At 46.8% G+C, this 23,114-nt stretch overlaps 1 pseudogene; it reads left to right on the top strand.

The window, feature by feature from the left end:
* Nucleotides 1–23,114, top strand: part of LOC146772764 (rho guanine nucleotide exchange factor 11-like) — a 253,630-nt pseudogene that overhangs the window by 141,745 nt on the left and 88,771 nt on the right.

Genomic DNA, 23,114 nt, shown 5'->3' with positions numbered 1-23,114 from the left:
TCCCCTTGCAGGCTGCGTGTTTTGGAGGAGAACAAAGTGAAGAGTCGACATGGCACACATACCTGTGTGCCATGCATACAACCCACTGCCCTGGCCTAGATAAGTCACCCCTCTAGCTGAGTGCACTATTCCAGTGGCGAGGGTACGGGTGCATGAGCCTATTACCCCTACAGTGGCTAAGTCAATTCTTGGACATTGTATGTGCAGTATTGCCATAAAGAGTATATGGTCTGGGAGTATGTCATTACGAATGCCACTGCATCATAATGGTTTTACTGAAAACTGGGAAATTTGGTATCAAATGTCTCAGCACATTAAGCCACTCTGATGCCAGTGTGGAATTTAATGAAAATGCACTCAGAGGGCATCTTTGAGATGCCCCCTGAAAAACAAGCTAACTCTAGTGTCCTGGCTGAGTAGCTGCTCCCCAGCTGCCACCACCAGACATGTTTCTGGACCCCAGGGTCGAAAGCCTGCTGCTCTCTGGGTCCTGAAACAAAGCACATCCTGGGACAAGGTGCCAAGCCTCCTCCCCCAGGATGGGCAGGGTCCACGAAGGGGAAGCTTCAAAGGCCTGCCGCCTTTGTGAGCTACCCCAGCCATTTGCTGCTCCCAGCAAGTAGCCCCAACTGGTTCTGAACCAAAACTTGGGTGGGAGAATCAGTGCGAAAACAAAGTTAAGAAGAGTGGTGTGCCCACCTTGGCCAACCCCACCCCTTAGGTGGGGGAGGTAAGGTGAAGCCCAAATTTAAACAAGTTAGGTGGGGGGAGAAGCTTCCTGCTTCAGGCAGCCAAGACCTGGAACCTTCTCCCTATTACAATCAAAAACAGCACATCTCTGCTCACATTCAGGAAAGAGGTAAAAACCTGGCTGTTCACTTCTTAGGTAGAGCACTATCCCCCGGCAGACCTTGACATTACATCGACTTAGCGCCAAGATGCTCATGAGCAATCGTGCGCTTTATAAATTCACAAATCAAATCAAATCAACTCTCAGTCCCTGCCATCTTGCAGATGGGGGACCTAGCCAACCAGAGTGAGGCTTATTCCCCCTCCCACTGGAAGGTGGCATAATAGGAGGTGTGGCCACCCAAGGAAGGGACTAATTGGTCCTGACCTGTACCTACCTGTAACACCCTAAATTTAGTATTTAGGGGAAACCCTGAACCTTGCCTCCTCAGATCAGAGCCGAAAAGAAGAAGGACCGAACAGCTGTTTTGAGAGAAGAAGAGGATCACATCAACTGACTTGGCCCCAGCCCTACCGACCTGCCCCGACCTCAGAATCCTCCAACAGAACCTCGGTGTGTCCTGCAGCCAGCAGTCCTCGTAAACCCTGAGAATCTGCCCTGCCTTTGGACTAAAAAGGACTTTGTCTCCCATGAGCATTGACTTGCTCAAAAGTAACCGACTCTGACTCCGGCCAACTCCGTGAGTCTCCACCACTCTGCTTCCGGAGCCGCGAGTCCGAGTGAATCAACACCGTAAGGAGGTCCTCCAAGCGATCCTAGCCTGGATCCTAGTGACCCCTGAACCTCAACAAACTCGTAAATCAAACCTGCATCCAACAACTGAAGGTCCCCTCAACAGCGACCAAAGGCGACACCTTGACCGACTCCATAACCGAAGTGGACCAGAAAGAGCAACTGTGACCATCTGACCAACTCCATCTCCAAATGCTTGCAGTTACCGTACGATGACTCCCAAAGCCCCATTCTCCCCAACAGCAGCTGACCGACTCTGAAGGAACCGCAACCGAATCTGCAGCCTCAGCCAAGACTGCATCCTACACCCAGCCACTCCTGTGCTGCTGATGGTGTAGTTCTTGTGTTGGTCATTGGGCATACAGCACTGACCTCGACCCCAGGAGATTTTGTTCCCAATCTGGTGGCATGCTCACCGCAGTCTAAAATCCCACCACTGTGTTTAGCCCTTGGCTAACGTGTGGTCCCTGCACCCCACTGCCCAAGTGCCGCTGGTGGTGTGAGTCGAGTGCCCATTTGACTGTAACTTACCTACAGATCCGTACACCCAGTTCTGCCTTCTAAGGCCTAAATGTGGCTCATGAGTAGTACTGCAAATCTGTAATAACTTTGCAAAACGTATTGTCTCATTTTTCTTTCCCTCGGGAAGTGCACCAGCCTTGCATCTAGAGATACCTGGCTGTGTAAGAAAAGTGATTGCAAAGTAAACCTGACTATCTGCAGATATAAAGTGATTCTACAGTAACTAATTCACTGCATTCAAACTGTATTTAAAATGCATATGCTTGCAAAGTATACTTATACTTACCTGTACCAGGCCTGCCTTGGTTCTAGAAAATAAATATAACTAAATAATATTTTTATACAAACCAATTTGGTCCGAGTTCAGTCCTTGAGTGTGTGAAATCATTTCTTGTCTGAGTTGTACAATAAATGCTTAGCACTACCCTCTGATAAGGCCTTACTGCTCGCACACGCTACCACAAATTGAGAGTAAGGTACTCCCTACTTCAACCTCTGCCTACCTTTGGGGATCCACTGGACTCTTTACAGACTATACCTTACTTTGGTATAGTGTATACAGAGCCAGCTTCCTGGCTTTTCTCTCTCAAAGTGAACACCCATTCTTCATCGTGCCCATCCTGCACCTTCCTCTCACATTGATGAGTGATTTGTTTTCCTGTCACTCTTTCTCTGCAAAGTGAACATCTGCAGTTGAATGCACACCTATTCATTTAATATAAAGATATGATTGATTGCTGTGTGTGCTATTGAAATAGTCAAGCAGGGTAAATGTACATGTCTGTATCTTTCCAGGTTTGCTCTTTTATAATCCCAGATCTGATGGCAAACTATTCTTTTGTCTTTGTGTCTATATTGTCTCTCCATCTTTAGATGTGCATGTGCTGCTACTGGAAGATCTGTTAGTGCTGATGCAGAAACAGGATGACAAGCTTATGCTCAAGTGTCACAAAAAACCAGCTCCGGATCCATCCAAATCTAAACAGCTTGTTTGCCCTGTAATAAGACTGAACTACGTGCTTGTCCGCGCCGTCGCTACAGGTATGTTGGGCATTCAGAACTCTTGTCTACAGTGTCTGACACACACACACACGCCCGTGCGCGCATGCACACACATACACACACACACACACGCACGTGCGCGCGCGCACGCACACACACACACACACACACACACACACACACACACAATAGGACACACCCAGCCTGTCATCCCTCTGTTGCAGCTCCACGACATGAAGTAACTATCATTGACACAGCCAATAGGTCTTGATTTAGTGTGCTAGCACATTAAAAATGCAAACAATAAACTCAAAAAGAGTAACAAAATGCTTTTTACAGTGAGGGCTCCATGCATTTGATACATTCATCTTTTTGTTTCTGTGTCAAATAAAGGTTGATTGGCGATGGATGCATCATAGTACCCCCAGGGGCACCCCGCTGTCCCACCTCCCCCCTAGTAGGTAACCCAAATGACACACACAAGACAGTTGGTGTTGGGTAACAATGCTGCAGGTTTATTACATAATTCCAGAATATGTAATGGGTGGGTTATCTTACGGGCGATCCAAGGGCAGGCAACCAACTGGGTCGCCTGCCCGCCTGATGAGCCGGGCAGCGCGGGAGCGATGCCCGCCGTTTCTGCCCTCCAGGTGATTCTTTCTACGATCACGTGCCGTTGGTAACTTCTACTCACGCCCCCCCTCTCGGGGCGGAGCGTCGCTTAGCAAGCCCCCGGTTGTTCAGCCCCACAACCGCCCGCAGGACAAGCGGGGCGCCGACACGGCTTCCGGGACCCTCCCCTGAGGCTCCTCGGTTTTGGCTCAGGCACCCCCTATGGTGCCGCGCAGAGGTACCCTTTGTACCGGCCTGCTTCCAGATCGCCCTGTAACTCCGCCTGCAACGAAAAAGGAAAACATTACAACGCTCAGAAACCCCCCCACCCAACGCCGGGTAAGCGGTAGGGAGGGAAATGGCGAGGTGGACGACAAAGAGGTCGCCAGGAGGGTGGGGGAAGGCTAAATAGCCTCCGCCTCACACCAGGGCCAGGAAGTGACACGCACTGCGCGTCACTTCCGGCCAGCCCGTGGAGGGGGGCTCCGGTCGGTGTCCCTGCCCCCCCCCCGTGGGAGGGGATGGGGAGGGGTGACCGGTGCCCCGGGGGCACTAAGGCGCCGACCGCCAATTAGCCCCTTGCGGGGGCCGCGGTCAGCGGCATTATAGCCTGTCTTTAGTGTCTGTGGCCAGAAAGCGCGGAAGGACTATAATGAAGGCTGTGTCGCCAGCGTTTATAGTCAAAGAAACCAAAAGAGGTTTGCATTGAAGGCGAGACAGCCTTCAATATAGACAGTCGTTCCTTTCTATGCACCCCCTTAAAAATACCCATCTCAGCTGCACTAATGAGAAGCTCTTGGGATGACAAAACAGGGGTGAAGCATGCAGCACACAGAGGAAGAAGAGCAGGGTCGAATTGGGATAAAAAATAGGCCTGGGCACCCTAAAAAAAAAGGGGCCCCCATTCACCCTTGGCATCCTTTCGCAAAACATGTATTGGTCAGGGTCTCACGGTTATTTGTTGGAATTAGCTAGGGTAAAAGAATAACCTGCCAATAACCAGTCAGATCAAGTGATGAACGCTCATCTCACTGACCTATCTCTTGGGCCTACTGACAGGTAGTTTGATAGCTGATGAGTGTGCAGCAAAATAGAGGCCAAAGTAGTACTTTTTTTAAACAAGCCATTGCAATTGAGCTACTGCTTTACATGTGATGAAAAAGATGGATGGGGTCTCTGCACTGGTTGTGACCAAATAAATGTAATTTGAAATCTTTTATGAGAGAGGAGTTAATGTAATGTACTATGGACTATGGACGTGGCCTGAAACGTAAGCTTTCCAGGTGTGCACCCAATCAGTATTTGAATGTCTCTGATGTTAGTGAGCCCAAAACCATCACAAAACAAACACATAAAACATGACAGACCATTTGACTTTGCCAGTGCTTATTAGCACATATTTGTACTCAATATCATATAAATCAGTATTCTTCCCTTCGCATCTCTTTCCACTGTGCTAGTTGCTTACACTCTTTTCTCCTCACATTATCCTCTGAAGTCTGTCTTCATTTACATCCCTCACTCTTCATCTTCTGCCTTTTCTTTTCATTTTCTCCTTCTGCATTGTTTCTTTTGTTCCCTCCTCTCCCCCATCCCCTCTCTTACACACACATACACAGAGACACTGCATTTCTTTTCCTTTGGTGCAAATATTTTCACATCTGTATTTGTGTACCAATTGTACGCACTTTCACCTAAAATGGTAATTTCGATTGACAAATATACTTTATTGCTTTGTGCTCTCAGCATAGGCCGAGAATTGGATGAGTCTAACTCCTCTGTGACCCACTACCAGGCACTGTGAAAGACAGGCACTGCCTTCAGACTCCTCTCTAGAGCTGTGAATCGTGCCCAGTCTTGAACAAACAGCAACAACTTGAAACCACCCAGACATGAGGTCTCGGTTGGCAGAATGCACAGAAGTCATAAGCAGGGACACCAGAATTATGTGGAAGGGATCACTACATTATGTGGCAAGAGAAAGCAAATTATGTGGCATGATGTAGCACATTTTGAAGCTGTAATACTTCACTATTTTGTACTTTTACACTAAAGGATCCAAGGTCAAAACATAAATACAGCTATTAGCAACTGAAAGATGGTCTCCCTCTGTGTGACAAAGGGTCTGCTACTGAGCAGGGACCCTTGCTATGGCGTTCTCAGCAACTTTTATCTGTTTGAGCTAGAGACAATTTTTTTTCGATTAAAATCTGCAATTTATGGAGGAGATGAGAAAGTGTGTGAAAAGTGCAGCAAATGAATAACTACGCGGAAAACACCACAGTCGCAGAATCGCATTACTCCAGTGGCCCTGGTTACTTGAAAAACGAAACTACAGAATTGCACCTGGAAAAGGGAAATAGGTTATTGTACAAATCAAACCTATGAAGTGTGATAGGATCTGCACCATTGACGTCGACTTCTAAGGGTTCTCGCATGTCCAGCACGAGATCAGTATTTTGCAATGGAAAGTGAAGAAGGACTTCTAAATAGGGCCTTGCAGAAACCCGTTTCAATGCCTGCTTTATTGCTACTGATTAGCACTGCCCCTGCCCTCCTCCCATTCAAGGGAAACCTTAAATATTGAATCGGCGCTCGTGCCTTTAAACATAGAGGGCGGATAAAACAAAAGGTAAAATAACATTCGATCTCTCCTCCGTGAGGGTTCATGTGTGGCCCGGTGCAGTAATTCACCCAGGAGAAGAAAGGAAGGACAAAGTCTGTCTTCACGCCGGGCTTGTCCATATATGAACCGACCCAACAGAGAGGAGAGGTGACAAGACCAACCTGGCCTCTGCTTGTGGCGTCTGGTGACGTCACTCAACCATCCCGCCCTGGTGGGTAGGGGAATGACACATACCCCTGTCAGTTCATGTCCCCCAGGAGAACCCAGGACAACAACCTAGTGCCCTTGTGACCTCAGCAAGAGAGATTGCTTTAGAGAGGTTTGCAGCCGATGCACTAACCGGTGGAACTATCTCGCCATCTCCCAACCCCGTCATGTCGATAGTACTACGGATAACAGAAAACAAAATCTTTATAACTCCTGATTGATTGATTGATTGATTGATTGATTGATTGGACCCCCGCGTGCTGGCTGGTGGCATTGTGTGACTTTGCATAGGCATCGTACCGCCCAGGACATGATGAAAAGGATCGCATATCAAAGAAAAATGGGGAGTCACGAGAAAGATGATGCGTCACTCAGCTTCCAACGTTTTAGGAACCAATATCATTGCAGAGAACTCTTGTGCCTGAACCTCTCTAGTTCCTCTTTTACAGAAAGGGGTGGAGGATACCTGGTTGGATTTATAAAACAACCCTCACCCACCAGTACCACTGGTGGCATGCTGCGCACTTGGGCCCTCACACAATATCCCTAATGTGTTTGGGTAGGCTCAACGCTGTTGACTAGCGAAGCTCTTTTTTGAAGGTACAAAGGGATCTCAGGTTAAAATTGTAAGTTTTTCCTATTCTTCTGGTAGATTGCTATTTTTCAGGCTACCTTTGGCAAGGTTAAAAATGTAAAAAGATGCCCTCAGAGTATAAAATGTACTTCAACATCTAATATCAACATGTTTCAGCCAATAACAGTCGTCTAACAAGGTTGTATTACTTTCTTCAAGACTGAGGTAGAAGATCGCTTTTCTCTTCCTGACACGGTTTGTGTAGGCTAATCATCTGTGACAATTTTACATGCTATACATAATGCATCCATAATCAAAGGAGAGCGAGCTCTGCAGGTTCCATGGGGTCTGGAATTATTCAGGATTGTCCCAAACCCTAAACCAATCTTCGTCACGGGTGGTGTAAAGTTATCACCACTATGATGTGTTGTTGGGTGCTGTCATCATTGGGTTTCACACCTAGGTGCTCAGTTCCCTAGGTGAGTACCTCCATCCTAGGGAAAGTATTGGTGGGATCCATGTGGTGTTGTTCCGAAAATTATTTCCTGTATTTTAGAACAATTTTTTAACTAAGGCGAAGTATACAGCGGTAAGATTAAAAGGAGGCGTTATGACGTTCAAAGGACGTGTAAATTGTCCTTCACATCACAAATTGTTTGTCAAACAGGTTTCAGCCTGTGTTGCCCTAAGGGTCTAGGCTTTTGTCAGGACCAAAATCAAGTTTCAATGGGTCCCTAACTGTTGTTTTTCTTGTGTTTGTAGACCCATAAGTCTGTCACTCACGTGTCTTCATTCCAGTTCACTTTGTCGAAAATTTTCTCCGTACGAATCGTATCCGGATTTTTTTCCGTCCGAATCGTACAAGTACCGTACAAACTGGCAAGTACGAGTCGCATGGGAAAAAATACATACGAATCGCATTGGGAAAATTCCCCCACACGTCCTCGGGTCGGAAAAACTGTCCGACACGTCCCCAGCCGATTTTACGTACGAAATGGAAAAATGAAGTCCGAGCGCGCAAGTACGATCCATCCCGTCCGTCTGATTGTACAACCGTATGGAAAAAACACCGCACGGAGCGAACCTCAATGGCAACCATGGAGACATGTGCCCGCATAAGTGCCGTCCCCCCCCCCAGCCCCCTGTATGTACGCGCTGCCCCCCCAGCCCCCCGTATGTACACGCCGTCCCCCCCAGTCCCCCCACGGATGGACGCGCCGTACCCCCAGCCCCCCTACGTGTATGTCCGGTGCGGACCCCCACCCCCGTAAGTACGGAGCGTACCCCCACCCCCGTATGTACGGTGCGGACCCCCACTCCAGTATGTACGGTGCGGACCCCCACCCCCGAATGTACGGTGCGGACCCCCACCCCGTATGTACGGCGCGGACCCCCAGGGGTTCCGCGCCGTACATACGGGGGTGGGGGTCCGCACCGTACATTCGGGGGTGGGGGTCCGCACCGTACATACGGGGGTGGGGGTACGCTCCATACATACGGGGGTGGGGGTACGGTCTGTACATTCGGGGGTGGGGGTACAATTCATACATTCAGGGATGGGGGTACGCTCTGTACATATGGAGGTGGGGGTACGCTCCGTACATACGGGGGTGGGGGTACACTTCGTACATTCGGGGGTGGGGGTACGCTCCGTACATTCGGGGGTGGGGGTCCGCACCGTACATACGGGGGTGGGGGTACGCTCCGTACATACGGGGGTGGGGGTACGCTCCGTACATTCGGGGGTGGGGGTCCGCACCGGACATACAGGGGTGGGGGTACACTCCGTACATACGGTGATGGGGGTACGCTCCGTACATTCAGGGGTGGGGGTCCGCACCGTACATACGGGGGTGGGGGTCCCCACCGTACATTCGGGGGTGGGGGTCCGCACCGTACATACGGGGGTGGGGGTACGCTCCATACATACGGGGGTGGGGGTACGCTCTGTACATTCAGGGGTGGGGGTACGCTCCGTACATACGGGGGTGGGGGTAGGCTTCATACATTCGGGGGTGGGGGTACGCTCCGTACATTCGGGGGTGGGGGTCCGCACCATACATACGGGGGTGGGGGTACGCTCAGTACATACGGGGGTGGGGGTACGCTCCGTACATATGGGGGTGGGGGTACGCACCGTACATTCGGGGGTGGGGGTCCGCACCGTACATACGGGGGTGGGGGTATGCTCCATACATACGGGGGTGGGGGTACGCTCCGTACATTCGGGGGTGGGGGTACGCTCCATACATTCGGGGGTGGGGGTCCGCACCATACATATGGGGGTGGGGGTACGCTCCATACATATGGGGGTGTGGGTACGCTCCATACATTCGAGGGTGGGGGTCCGCACCGGACATACAGGGGTGGGGGTACGCTCCGTACATACGGGGGTGGGGGTACGCTCCGTACATTCGGGGTGGGGGTCCGCACCGTACATATGGGGGTGGGGGTACGCTCCATACATACGGGGGTGGGGGTACGCTCCGTACATACGGGGGTGGGGTACGCTCCGTACATTCGGGGGTGGGGGTCCGCACCGGACATACATGGAGGGGGGCTGGGGGTACGGCGCGTCCATCCACGGGGGGCTGGGGGTACGGCGCATACATACGGGGGCTGGGGGGGACAGCGCGTACATACGGGGGCTGGGGGGGTACGGTGCGTACATACGGGGGGCTGGGGGGGTACGGCGCGTACATAGGGGGGCCGGGGGGGGATGGCGCGTACATATGGGGGGCTGGGGGGGTACGGCGCGTACATACGGGGGGCTGGGGGGGACGGCGCATACATACGGCGGGCTGGGGGGGCGGCGTGTACATACGGGGGCTGGGGGGGACGGCGCGTACATACGGGGGGCTGGGGGGGTATGGCGCGTACATACTGGGGGCTGGGGGGGACGGCGCGTACATATGGGGGGCTGGGGGGGGTACGGCGCGTACATACGGGGGGCTGGGGGGACGGCACGTACATACGGGGGCTGGGGGCGTACGGCGCGTACATACGGGGAGCTGGGGGGGACGGTGCGTCCATTCAGGGGGCTGGGGGGACGGCGGGTACATACGGGGGGCTGGGGGGGATGGCACGTACATACGGGGGGCTGGGGGGCGGGACGGCATGTACGTACGGGGGGCTGGGGGGGTACGGCGCGTACATACGGGGGGCTGGCGGGGAACGGCGCGTACATATGGGGGGCTGGGGGGGTACAGTGCGTACATACAGGGGGCTGGGGGGATGGCGCGTACATACGGGGGGCTGGGGGGGACGGCGCGTACATACGGGGGGCTGGGGGGGTATGACGCATACATACAGGGGGCTGGGGGGGACGGCGCGTACATACGAGGGGGCTGGAGGGGGACGGCAAGTACATACGGGGGCTGGGGGGGGTACGGCGTGTACATACGGGGGGCTGGGGGGGAACGGCACGTACATACGGGGGGCTGGGGGGGTACGGCGTGTACATATGGGGGTGGGGGTCCGCACCGTACATACGGGGGTGGGGGTACACTCCGTACATACGGGGGTGGGGGTACGCTCCGTACATTCGGGGGTCGGGGTATGCTCCGTACATATGGGGGTGGGGGTACGCTCCGTACATACGGGGGTGGGGTACGCTCCGCACATTCGGGGGTGGGGGTCCGCACCGGACATACACAGAGGGGGCTGGGGGTACGGCGCGTCCATCCACGGGGGGGCTTGGGGTACGGCGCGAAAATAAGGGGGGCTGGGGGGGACTGCGCGTACATACGGGGGGCGGGGGTATGGCGTGTACATATGGGGGGCTGGGGGGGACGGCGCGTACATACGGGGGGCTGAGGGGGGTACGGCGCGTGCATACGGGGGGCTGGGGGGGATGGCGCGTACATACGGGGGGCTGGGGGGGGTACGGCGCGTACATACGGGGGGCTGGGGGGGACGGCGCGTACATACGGGGGCTGGGGGGGTACGGCGCGTACATACGGAGGGCTGGGGGGACGGTGCATACATACGGGGGGCTGGGGTGGACGGCACGTACATACGGGGGGCTGGGGGGGTACGGCGTGTACATACGGGGCCTGGGGGGGTATGGCGCGTACATACGGGGGCTGGGGGGGGACGGCGCGTACATACGGGGGGCGGGGGGGTACAGCGCGTACATACGGGGGGCTGGGGGGGACGGCACGTACATATGGGGGCTGGGGGGGTACGGCGCGTACATATGGGGGCTGCGGGGGACAGTGCATACATACGGGGGGCTGGGGGGATACGGCGTGTACATACGGGGGCTGGGGGGTACGGTGCGTACATACGGGGGCTGGGGGGGACGGCGCGTACATACGGGGGGCTGGGGGGGAACGGTGCATACATACGGGGGACTGGGGGGGGTACGTCGCATACATACGGGGGGCTGGGGGGTACGGTTCGTACATACGGGGAGCTGGGGGGGGCGCATACATACGGGGGGCTGGAGGGGGTACGGCGCGTACCGGGCCCCCAATTCCGCTCGCATCGTGGCGTACTTCGCTTTTCCAGCACTTTTTGGGCGCCGTAAACATATTGCCGTCCGGACTGCTGTCGGTTCGAATCGTACTTTCTGGTTCGTGAAACGCAGCATGAATGCGTCCCGACGTCACGTCGGCGCTTTCCCGGATCACATTTGTATGTATATTTTCGTCGGTCGGTGTTTTTTACGATTCGTACGGAAATGGTGTTTCCGTGCGAATCGTACTTGCATGTTTGTAATGTTTTTTTCCCGGGTACGAGTCGGACGGAGAAAACGCTCCGACCGACGGTTCGTACCCGGTTTTTCCAGGATCGGAATCGGCACCTGTATAGTGGGTGCCTTCAATGACCTCTGCTGAGGGATAAAAAATACTCTCCTCAGGTCGATATGCCCACTGAAGAAATTGCAGGGATGGTTTGACCATGATTGCACAGTAGCTAACCGTGAATTAAGGATTGCACTAGGGAAGAAGCCCAGAGACCAAGTACTAATTCCCGGCCTGAGGAAGCATTATAAGGCTGCTACGGCTAAGCCCTGGCAGATATTCCTAACAGACCAATGGGAGCCACTATCATATGCAGCCAGAATGAAAGATAGTAAACATATTTGGCCCATCGTCTCAGGTACGAGAAATAAAAATCTGACAGTTCCCTGATCTTTTGTCACATCCCTAGTGAATTCTGGGAAAATCATTTTAGTAAAGTCTACATGAGCCCTTCAAGTAAGGATCATCATTGACAACAGGAAACTTATGGGGCCTATTACGATGGCGGGCGGACACCGTAACGGTGAATGGGACTGTCCGCCAGCGGTGCGGCGGTCCCGCTGTGGTCATTAGGACGCCACTGCGGCGGTGGCATCCCCCACTCACAACATTGTGGTGGGCGGTGCTCACAGCCCACCACATAAAGACTTATGATAGAGACGAAAGCCCGGAAACTTGACTCCGCCATTAGATTTTGGTTTGCGAAGAGCAACTAAGGCAACCCTTGATTTTTTATGATTCCATAGAGACTTAGAAAGACAGGAATCAATGCGTTTAAAGTAAATATCAGGAATATTCATGGGGAGCATGGAAAAAATATATATAAGAATGGGGGATATCATCATTTTAATCGAATCAAGCCGACCCCACCACAAAAGAAAAAGAGGATTCCAAGAAGATAATAATTTATCAATACGGGATAAAACAATAGACATATTCAACTGAATGGATGAGGAAATGGAGTTAAAGAACCATATTCCGAGATATTTGATTTTGGAGGAATTCCATGCGAAAGCAGTAGAAGAGAACTGATGAGGGAGACAAAATTTGGTAAGAGGGAGACTCTCCGTTTTATCAGAATTGATCTTATAACCAGAGACTTGCGAAAAGGAATTAAATTCAAGTAATAGGGCGGGAATGGATTTTTCAGGATCGGAAATAAATAAGAGAATATCATCTGCATATGCAGAGAGTTTCAAATGGGTTTTGCCATAAGGAAAACCAGAAATAGATATATTATTCCGAATAGACGTAAGAAATGGCTCAAGGGCAAGAACAAAAAGTAATGGAGACAAAGGACATCCTTGGCGAACCCCACGTTGGAGGGTGAAATAAGGGGATAGATGACCATTGACTAAAACAGACGCTTTGGGGGCTGAATAAAGTAAAGAAATGAGAGAAATGAAATTAGGGCCAAAGCCATGCCACCGCAAAGCGGCGAACAAAAAGGACCAGTCCACTCTGTCAAACGCTTTCTCAGCATCGACAGAGATAGCAGCTAAAGGGATGGAAAGAGATGGGACCTTATTTAGGACATTGAGGAAAAGGCGAGAGTTATCCGAAGTAAGTCTGCCCTTAACAAAACCACACTGTTCCTTGCCAATGAGATGGGGCAGAAGAGGATCTAAACGTAAAGCGAGTAGTTTAGCAAATAATTTATAGTCCACATTAACTAAAGATATTGGTCGGTAATTCTTACAGAATTGAGGGTCACGACCTTCCTTGGGTATAAGGCAGATCGTAGCCTCGTGGAAAGTACCAGCCGGAGATAAAGAAGGATTGGAAGAGTGTGAGAAGTTTAGGAAGTAGGAGGTCAGAAAAATGCATATAAAATTCCACAGAGAAGCCATCAGGACCCGGGGATTTACCTTTAGTAAGAGTCTTTAAAGCGCTGTCAAGTTCAGTAATGGAGAGATCATGCTCAAGACCAAGAAAGTTGAGATGAGAGGGGGAGGGGGTAGGGAGTCTATCGAAATAGGAGTGAATAAGAGAGACAGAGGGAGGAGATTCAGGAGTATAAAGAGACTGGTAGAAAAGCTGGAATTGGGTAAGTATATCCTGTTCTTTGTGTAAGAGAAGATTATCTGTAGAGTAAATAGAATCTATGCAATTACGCTCCTTACGAGATTTGAGGTAACTAGCTAAAAGTTTACCCGATTTATTGCGACCCCCATAGTAATGAGCGCTGCTCCGAAGTAAGATTGAAGAGGCATTATCGGTAGTAGTTTTGTTGAAATCAAGTTTGGCACGTATGAGGTCTGGCAAAATAGAATTGTTAGAGGAAGTATAGAATTTGTGCTCTAAGGATTTAATATGAGCCAACAAGTCTTTCTGTTTATTAAGGAAGTGCTTCTTTTTTTTGGAAACAAAGTCCATTACAAAGCCACGTGCGGTTGCCTTAAAAGAATCCCAGATAACATGAGGAGCTAAAGAGGGGTCAGAATTGAGTAAAAAGAATTCTGTAGCAAAGGAGAAAAAAAAAGAAGAAAAAAGAGGATCCATGAGAAGGGAGTTATTAAATCGCCAGCGAGAAGATTTGGGATGTGGAGGAAGAAGATCAAGGGTCGTGACAATAGGAGCATGGTCTGAGATAACTATGGGCTCAATAGAAGAAGATAGGAGATTTTGAGAAAGAGATTGAGAAAGGAAGATGTAATAAATCCGAGAAAGAGAGGCATGGGGGGGTGAAAAGAAGGAGTAGTCTAGAGTGTCAGGATGGGAAAGTCTCCATGAGTCAATGAGATGTGACTTAGAAATAGTGTCTAGAAATTGTGTATGTGATTTGTGAGGTGTAAAGCGAGCAGAAGATTTGCAGTCAAGAAACGGATCAACAATCTGATTTCAATCACCTCCTAAGATAAACATGGTATCACTGTGCTGAAAACATTTCGAAGTATTTAAAGGCCAAAAATTGCAATCAGGGTGGGTAGGGCCATAGACATTGAATACAGTCAGAGATACAGAGTTGATTAATAACTTAACTAGTACCCATCGGCCTTCAGTATCGGTATCTTGGGAAAGAACTTTACATTTTAGTTTCTGATGACATAAAATAGCAACACCATTCTTTTTATTAGATGAAGGGGAGAATAAGACCGTTCCCACCCAGCCTCTTTTCAGCTTAAGCGATTCAGCATCAGAAAGATGGGTTTCTTGTAAAAGGACTAAATCAGGATTATAGGAAGCTAGGTGGGAAAGGATTCTCTGTCGCTTAATCGGGTTAACAAAACCTTTCACATTCCATGAAATAACTTTGAAAGTAAAAACAGTAAAATTGTAAGCAAAAAAGAAAAGCCATGAAAGCAAGAAATAAGAAAAGAATGCCAATTGATACATGAGAAAAAAGAACGAGAAAAAAGAGAGTCGAAAGGTACATTAAAAGAAAGAGAAAGGAAAGAGGGGAAAGGGCAAGAGAAAGGAAGTACAAGAAGAGACAGTACATATCCAAATAGGATGACTGAAAGAAACATACCTGAGGGGGGGAAAAAGAAGATGATAATGGGGTTATGGAAGGATTCGACAAGAATGACCTCCCAAGCCAGGAGAACAAACTGCACCAGTACGGAAGATGAATAAGACGAACCGTATGGGATGGAGAGGAATACACCAATCAATCTAGGTGAGGAAAAAGAAAGATGATACAGAAAATTATGTTAAACAAAACAACACAAAGGCAAAAGACACGTGAAAAAGGGAATACAATCCAGCAACTAATTAAGAAGAACCACATCAAGGAAACAGATGCCAATACAAGAACATATCAGTAAAACCTGTAAGAAAAAGGGGAGATTAAATAATCAACCATTAGCAGGGTTGGAGGTGTCCATGCCAGCATTAGTTTGGATAGGAATAAAGTTCTTGAGTTCGGCAGGGTCTTGAAAAGTCCAGGTGTTATTTTGGTGAGTCACTTTGAAGGTACAAGGGTGAAATAAACATATCTAGCACCAAGAGAGCGTAGAGGAGCCCGAAGAGACAAAAACTCCTTCCTTCTGGCAGCGGTAGCATTAGAAACATCCTGAGAGAGAAATACCCTCTGACCCATCCTGGAAACATGGCGTTTGGATCGAGCTGCGGAAAGGACCAGAAGGAGATCAGTAAATTTCAGAAAGAGGATGATGACACCTCGTGGTTTAGTTGAAGATGAGGAACGAGGGCCAAGTCTATGAGCTCTTTGGATACTTAGAGAAGTAGTAGCAGGAATGTCCAAAAGCTTCAGAAGAAAAGAGGAGAAGAACGCAACAGGGTCATCTCCCTTCAAGGATTCCGGCAGGCCATAAATACGCAAGTTATTCCTCCTATTTCTATTTTCCAAGTCCTCAGTATGCTGTTGGAGGGTGAGAAGAGACTTTTCCAGTGAGGAAATACGCTGAGAGTTAGTGTGAATTTCTGTAACCTGCTGTTCCACGGAGGATACACGAGTTTCCATAGTCGACCATTTTGCCTCAAGAAGCTGCATCTTCGTATTGGTCTCTTCCACAAACGGACGTAAAGCGCTTATCTCCTCCAGCAACATTTCCATAGATATAGAGGATGGTGTCTTATCAGGTGGAGGAGGAGGGGAGTCCTGTTTCAAGCGCTTAGACGAGGAAGTAGAGGGAGAAGTTTTGTTTAAGGCTGACTGTGATGGAGAAGAACGGCTGGAAGCCGCTGCCGCCATTTGATCTGTGGGAGAAGAGCAGTCTGCCGCTGAGGAAGAGGTGGTCGTAGGAGAGCTCTTCGAAGGCACAAAGACAAACTTTGGGTTACGCAGTTTGCCCATAGAGACCTGAATGTGCAAATGATGGAATGAATAATAACTAAATCACCGGTGTACTTCGTATGCAGAATACAAAGATTCCAAGATGCTTAGTAAGGAAACGAAGAGGCCAGCAGGAGCAGTAAAAGACAACTGTAAAAACCGTGGGAATCCAGGAATCAAAGGCAGTTCCAACCAATCATTAAAATCTTCCTCTAATAGTGGCAGGGAGACCATACGTCAGCGCGGAGCTCTTATGATCCAAATCTTAGTTATATATTGCTGACGAAGTCCAGACACTAGTGCTCAAAAAAGCTTGTAAAGGATAATTCAATGACTGCCATATAAAGATATATCCCTTTGACACGACCACCGAGGAAGCATAATCACAATAAACGTAGTAGGCATGGAGTGAACTTCGCTCGGCAGGACAAACCAAAAAGTACAAAGTCCTTAGGAAGGAAAAAGAAAATAAAAACTGAATAATTCCTCAAAAAGAGCACATTAGGAGCAACGTCTTGTGTGGAATACATGAAAATAGTGATTTCTCATGAAGCAGCAGTAATGAGCAGAAGGGAAGTATTCCACTAATATGGCCAACATGAGGTAACTGCTCCTCCAGAACATAGACAAGGAGACAAAGTAGTGCTGGTGTTGAAATGGAGGAAAGCTGAAAGTGTGGTAAGGCAGGAGCATTGGAGGTATGAGGAAGAAGCCATCAAGCGTTATCAATATCCCACGTTCTGAGGGGACATGCGCCCATTTCAGCCTCGCGCGCGCGTCGCGCCGATCTTAAAATGGCGGTCGTGCTGAGGCACTTACATGATGCGACGAAAACAGGGTATAACTGCGTGTGCGACAAGCCTGGAGGTCACATCATCAGCACGGCATATTCCGCTCGCTGGAACCGAAGGAAGTCTGGTGAAACAGCAGCAAAATAGCAAGATAGGAAGAAAAATCCGCCATGGCGCAGCGGAGCTCCGAGCTCAGGCGGCCATCTTACTCGGCGTCCAAGCCACGCCCCCCCTACACATTTTATATTAAATGAAATAAAAAGTAATTTCCAAACAAATAAATATTTTTCATTAAAAATTATTTAGAAACAAAAAAATGAATTACATAAATGTACTTGTTTTATTTCCTACCCTATAACACCACACAAATCACAACACACATCAACATTTAAAAAAATATGTACTCCCTCAACTAACAGAATTAATTACGAATTAAAGAAATATTATTAATTAAAACACAAATGAAAACGTATAAAAATTATTTAACTTCCCACACGTAACTCCTATAATCCTCACAACCCACAGCTACAATTAAACTGTAAAGAAATGAATTACACAATTTAAAACCTATTTTCAATTAAAGAAACTAACAGTATTTAACAACTAGTTATAAAGTAACATTTATTTACTTCCCACACTGTACCCCTATTACAATAAAACCCACACACAAAAAATAGACAAATACACTAATTAAACGTAAATTAATCAATTAATATTAATGATCAACCGATTTTTAATTAATTAAACAAAACTTACTTCCCACCCTTTACCCTACAAACCCCACACCCACACCTAAAATTGATTACAGAAATTCCATTTAAATTTTTAATTAATTAATCAATATTAATTAACAAATAATTATTAATAATTAAACATAAATTACATCCTACCCTTTACCCTTATAAACCCCACAACCCACACCTAAAAAAAATAACACTATTCGCATAATTATTTATCAATGAATTAGTTAATTTAAATTAACAACTTATTAATTAATTAAACGTAAATTACTTCCCACCCTATACTCCTATAAACCCAGCAACCCGCACCTAAAATTAATAAGACAATTTGCATAATCAATTTTCAATAAAATAATTAATATAAATTAACAACTAATTATTAATTAATCAAACATAAATTACATTCCACCCTTTACCCCTATAAACCCCACAACCTGCACCTAAAACAAATCACACAATCACCATAATTATCAATTAATTAATAGTATTTAACAACCAAATAATATTTAATTATAAATAAATTACTTCCCACAATTAACGCTATAAAATCTAAATTAAATAAATGAAAAATTAATGATTCATTTATTATAATTAAATTACTTCCCACCCTATTCCCCTATAAACCCACAACCAGCTACGGAGCAAGAAATGCAGAATGTAATTAAAATAAAATTCATAACTACTACAAATTTAACACATATTAATAAACATAAACAATACTTGTACACAAAACATACATTACATACATTTAAAATATAAACTAAAATACATAACACTTCTTAAAAAATCAATATTTAAACATCTATATTTTTTAAAACAATATTAATGACCTATATTTTTTAAAACTATATTTCTTACCTTAAATTTGATATTATTGACCACAATATTCTTGCTGTCGATATTTCTGAATCACAATATTTACAAATCGATTTTTGTGTAAGTCGACATTCCCAACTCAATATTCTGTCTCAGCACCCTTGTTAGTATTTAATTATGATCTAATAATATAAAATGTACAATATTTTATGTATATTACTTTTAAGAAGGGAAAACCTTCAGAATAAAGTGTTATGTGATAGGAAAAGAACGAGTTGGTAAATGAGCCTCAGTTGGATAAAATCTGATGACTCATTCGGAAAACAAATATTTCATTTTTATTTCACTGGCTTGGCTCCCGCCGCCTTTTGGCTGTTGTTTCAGAACCTTTCGGTATTTGCTCTATAAAATGTGATACTTCAGCCTGGAGGGCATCATTGCTTTTATGTACAGTGAAACATTGTAATAATATGAGTGTTTGACTGTAATTAGGAATTTGCTAACTTTTCCATCTGCTGAGAAAAGGATTTAGCAAGTATGCAATATTATTTCTTCATTTTGTTTTTCAAATTAGTGGTACCTTTAAAAGTTACTTTCCATAGATTTCATAACTGGTACTTATGTAAACTATTGTCTTTATTTGTGGCAAGTTGGTATATAAATAGTTAGGAATTCCGTCATTGTTGTGTCTATTACCTTTCAGTTTCTGCCATGGTGGTTTACTGTATAGTCTTCATTTGTTTTTCAGATAAGAAAGCCTTTTACATCATTTCCACATTCGAGTATGTACCTCAGATCTATGAGCTTGTGGCACGCACTTCTCTGGGGAGAAACAGGTAAGAATTTCAGCTGACACCTTAATACGCGAACAGTGAAGCAACAGGACTCTTCCTAAGGTCCATATTTTATAGAGGCTCCAAAGTACCCTGATGAATATAGTCAGTGATTCCTCATACCGGCTGGAACAGCTTGCATATATAACTGTTTTGTACAGGGATAGCCAGAAGGAGAAGTCTAAAAAAAGTTCTGATCTCTGAGACTGTTGCGCTTCTCCAGACAACCTGTGTAGAGTCCTCAATGCCACTCTTCTAAGGATAATGTGAAATGACTGGTCCAGTTCTAATGTTACCAGCAGTCATTTCCGCAGTATTTAGATCTTGTCTGAACAGTTTGAGGAATAACCATCAGAGGTTCTGCTGTGGTTCCCTTATATCACTTGATACATTTGTAATGCTTTCGAGAGAAAATAAATAGTTATTAGCATGTATCCTTCACAAAGCTTTGCCAACATTTTTGACGCAACCCAGTTGGTCTGTTCTAGGAGCGCTGGTCATCAATCACTTTAAAAAGAAAATTCTACTTTTCTTATTTTTGTGGCCTTTTTGTGACTGTCCTTTTCCTTTAATTTTATTTGTATATCCGTCTTGCATCCTATGGTGACATATTTTACTTTTGAAGCTGGTTTTTGCCATATGTATTACCGTTAGAACGTAGGTTTTCTGGAGACCACAATTCTTTGAAGGCCTTAAAGTGCCTAAAATACCTCAGGACACTACACTGATTATACAGTTAGTGATTCACGCTAACTGTTATGGCGAATTGTACATTGATGCATAGTAATTTGAGATATCATAACAATGATGAGGGTTACAGCAGATTAGCATCAGCCATAGCCTGCACTTTGGTCTCACAGACTAACCATTTATTCGAAACATTAATAAGGATAGAAGAGGGGAGCCAAGCAGACACAGAACCCCTATCGTGTTTCAGAACCCACAGTGGAAGAGCAGGTTGGAGTTTTATGATGAGGATGAGTAATATGACCAACTCATCTTAGTGGCATCCCAAGGAGATGAGGATGTATGGAAGGACTTAGACACCAACTCTCCTGAGCACAGGTCTGTCTCCATCCGTTCTCTGCCAGCCCAACTGGATGACTTTTTTCTGTACGATGCTGTCATTAAAAGGAGAGTAGACACTTAAAAGTACAGCTAGAAAAAGACAGGCCCTGGAGTGTTTCCTCCCAGAAATACTGATATCACTGAAGAAAGATCAGTTTCTGCCCCTGCTACCTTGAATCATGAACCAGAGGAAATAAGCATTTAACAAGTCAGCCTCCTCTGAAGTAGTAAGAACAAGGGTAGAGAAGAAATATAAACCCTCTAGAAAGACTTACTAGACAACAAGCAATGAGCTTGCAGACTGCACTGCGAGGAAAAGGGCTAATGCTACAGCATCCAAAGTACCAGTCCCAGAGAAGAAAAATAAGCTGTTTGAGATGGAAGGAAGAAAGATGAGGCATTCAGAAGCCACACAGTGACACACCACACATTCTAGTGCTATTAACTGTAGAAAGAAAAGAAAGAACTGATGCAACATGTCCAAAAACAATACAAATGCAATACAAGCAGGAAAGACCATCTTAAATTCCAGCCTCAAGTCAGCCCTTGAAGCTGCTAAAGCAATCAGCAGACCGATGTGCATGGACACTACACTAAAAATACGTGCCTTACTAATAGTATCCAGCTTTAAACAAGAAGTCCACATTTCTTTGATAATTATGTCTTTTACAGGGGAAAGCCGCACAGAGCTGCAGTTGATGACTCTCTCCAGCAGATACAAAAATGCAATCATATGGAAAAGGCAGTAGGGCCCCTACAATTCAGGGGGTCTTACAGTAGGAGCACTCCTCCTACCAGGAGAGCAATTGAAAGAGGGAATTTGCAGACCATTCTACAACCAACACAGTGCTCCCAAGGGGTGAGTGTGTAGAGACCTAGTACTGCATGGCCATACCCATTGGCGTGGAGTCACTTCTTTTGAGTCACGGCCTTTGGTGATGGCAGACCATAAGTGGATCAGCCACAGACAGCAAGTGACTCGCAAAGAGAAGCCCTCAGCATCAAACACATTTAGGGAGTAGACTGGGAGGTTTGCTCCTGGAATTGAGGAACATCACCTATCACAAATGGGTGCGAACGTCTTAAAACAAAGTTACTGCCTAGAGTTCGGAATGATAACATCAGATGTCAAGCCAAACAGGAGAGCTTGCAAAGGAGAGGAAATGACACTGTTAAAAACAGGAAATACACAACCTCATACAGAAGGACGCAGTAGGGCAGGTGCCAAAAGAGTAACAAACCTAATGACTGTACTCTCTCTGCTTCCTCATCCCCAAACAAAATTTAATATTGAGACCCATCATAGACCTGAGATTACAGAAGACATTAATCAGACACAAAATCTCAAGACATATTCACTGTAGAAAGCCATCCCATTGCTAAAAGAAGAGGATTACATAGCCACTGTAGACCTCAAGGGGCACATACTTGCACACCCTGATGAACTTCAAGCACAAAAAATCCCTCACGTTTTTGGTACACAATTCACATTACTAATTCAGAGTTTTACCCTTTAGGATAAAGTCAGCACCAAGTGTGTTTGCAAAATGTCTTGCAGAAGTAGCAGCTCACTTGAGAAGGCAGGAGATACAAGCGTACCCCTACCGATTCAATTGGATGGTAAAAGGCAAACTCGCAAGACCTTCAGAACAGTATACAAATAATGATGGAAGTAGTAGACATACTGAGTTTTTAAGCGAACAATGAGAAGTCTTCACCACTCCCTATGAAGAAAATGGATAGTTGGGGCAGATTCAGTTGCGATAAAGGCATGCCCGGTTCAAAAGAGCGTGCAGTCATTGACATAGCAGGTTTGCCACTGCAGGAAGAGACCATCTGAGATTGTGAACCTGAAATTGCTGAGAATGATGGCTTCAAGCATTAAATGAATCCCACCTGCCAGACCCCATGGGACACTCCTCCAAGAAAGGCTGCTGAGCCAATGGTTACAATCAGTGGGGGACTGGGAGGATCTTGTGCAAAAGTAAATATAGTAATGGATAGCAGAAAACATCACAAGAGGCAGGCCACTCAAAATACCCACTTCTCTAGGTCACCATCACAACAGTCTCACCCTACACTGGGTGGGTGCATGCAGGAGAATAAAAAAATCCGGGGCTAATGGAACCCACAGAAAGCTGAAAAACTCAATCAAATATTAGAACTCACAACAGACTTCTTTGACTTGAAGGCCTTTCACAAACATATCAGAGAGAGAGTAAAGATCCAGACAGACAACCCAACACCAATATTCTTCATGAACAAACAGGGGAGGGTGGCTGGTTGGGGGCGGGGGGGTGTCAGGAAGGCCTTCCATGATGTGTGCTATGCAAACTAGCACAGGAGATCTGAAT

This window comes from Triturus cristatus, chromosome 12, assembly GCF_964204655.1.
Source record: "Triturus cristatus chromosome 12, aTriCri1.1, whole genome shotgun sequence".
Classification (NCBI taxonomy): Eukaryota; Metazoa; Chordata; class Amphibia; order Caudata; family Salamandridae; genus Triturus; species Triturus cristatus.
This window is presented reverse-complemented; position numbering and strand designations above follow the sequence as displayed.